This window comes from Photinus pyralis, unplaced genomic scaffold, assembly GCF_008802855.1.
Source record: "Photinus pyralis isolate 1611_PpyrPB1 unplaced genomic scaffold, Ppyr1.3 Ppyr1.4_LG2, whole genome shotgun sequence".
Taxonomy (NCBI): domain Eukaryota; kingdom Metazoa; phylum Arthropoda; class Insecta; order Coleoptera; family Lampyridae; genus Photinus; species Photinus pyralis.
Genome location: NW_022170403.1, coordinates 17550314 through 17552628, shown reverse-complemented (window position 1 = coordinate 17552628; position 2315 = coordinate 17550314).

Sequence of the window (2315 nt, the reverse complement as noted above, 5' to 3'; positions counted from 1 at the left end):
TTTTCAACATGTCTGATATCCAACCCAATTTGACGAGTCAAATGTCACCCAATAGTAGTGATTTGAAGGTATGAGAGAATTTGAAAAATCTGGACAGTCAAGAATAAAAACATTTAAAGAAACGGAAGAATCCAACAATCAGGGGGTCGATTTTTGAAACCACTCGCATCTATTCGTATACGCTTAGATGCGAAGACTTAAAAACGTATACGTTTTCCAAATGCAATTTTTGACTACTGTTCGTAACTGCCTGGAACCGAAACGTACAGTGCATATGACAACGTCGCCTTTGTTGCTTCATTAGAACTAAAGCGGACTATTTGACGTTTGGGTTTGAGCTTAGGTGGTGAGGTGAAGATATTGCTCAGTCATTTCAAATTAAGGAATAATAAGATTTTAGGCACTGATTAGCATGAATACTCAAAACACGATGGACACGCTAAAGCGAGGCTGCAATACAACGCAAAACCAAAAAAGGTGGCTTGTGGAGTTTGCCAAAAAACACCACGATATAATAGCAGGGAAACAAACTTCGACTTTGACATGCAAGAAATTGCAAGACTCATGGAAAGAAGTAGCTGATACATTTTGATAAATTGTGCTTCATTTAAGACTTCTATGGGGTTGCAAGGATTACGGTTCCTATTCGGGCGGTAATTGCGTTCGGCATTCTCTAAATTGTCTATTACAAACACATTCACAGCTTCATCCATTGTTGTAAGTAGATACCTCTCAAGTCTCAAGAGTCAAAACTTCAACACTAACCAATACATAACCCACAAAACGTCAGTTGCGAGCGTTTGGGAACGCCATATACCCGCTCGCAGAAAAACGAACACAATTGAACGTATACGCAATATAAACGTATGGTCAAAATTTGCAAATATATGTTTCTTATTATTATCGGTGTTTCTTGTGAGAACTCAGGTCTAGCCTGGTTAACTAATCGCACGGATTAAAATCAAGTAACGATTAGTGTCTGTGTCTGGTGAAGTTATGTAGGTCATTAAAAAAAAAAAAAAAAAAAAAAATCACACACGTACATTGGACATAGGACTATTATTATTATTATTATTATTATTATCTTTATTAAAACTATATGGATTTATATACAATATGTTAACAAATGTGTAACATTATATTTACATAATACCAATTTGTTATGCTGATAAAATCATGTCATTAGTCCATACAATGGTTTCGAATTCATTGACTGTACATATTGCATTGTTCACGCACCACCAGTATTTAAAACTTTCGATTGTCCCTTTTCCTATATGCCAAAAGTAATCCTGTATGATTCTGTTTCTGAGTCTGTTGATGAAAGAGGTCTTGAAGTTTGCGGGGGGGTGTTCATTTTTCATGGCATCAATGGTCAGGTGGTATATAGTAAACTTCGACAAATTTATTATGTAATTTGCTACCGTATGAGCGCTCGTGCGACCTTTTATTCCGCATAAAAAAAAAGTGTCCTCAACGGTCAACTAGGTCCCAAACACGTAATGTATTTGGACATCCAAATATCATGTGGAAAGCGTCACACTTTATTGATGGGCAGTTGACGCATGTATCAACACTCCTCAAATTTGCATGTTTAAAAAAAAAAAAAAAAAAAAAAATTACGAATACGTATACGTTTTAAGGAAACGTACGGCCAAAAATCGACCCCCAGATTTAATTTTCGGAATTCGAAAAAATAAAAAATATAGTTTAGGTTTATCGTGACCATAGTTTATGGTGTAACTAATTCTAATTCTCTTGCCTCTTACAATTTTATATCGACAAGTATGTCTCTACCCTATCCTATACTTAACAGTTAACACCCTCTCCCCAGTTTTTCGTAACACAATTTTGAAGGCGCCAAGGTTTTTTTAAGTATAACTCTCGAAGGAATCATCGTAGAATGCTCAGGTTTAAAGCATTAGTTTTGCGTCACAATTCTTTGCATGCAGATTATATTTGCATCTTAAAACCTCGGTCCACACAAACGCGCTTAAGTATAGCTCGACGCATCGACTACTTTCCAACTTGTTTCATTCTCTACTGTTATTAACGGGAGCCAAAATTTGTGTGATTCGTTTTGAGTGCGTGTGATTATTGAAATCAATTCGTGTGTAGGTAATACCTGTGCGTAAAACACTGAAGAATAATACGCGTTTAAAGCTGTGGATGCAATAAAACCCATCGGCCGCCTAGAGATTTTGTATTTGTACAGTCAAGGTGATAATCAGGTACATAAATTATTGTCATAATATTAAAGCGTAAAGTTACCGTTAATTCAAGCAAAAGTTCGTACTATAATTTTTCAAGTTACT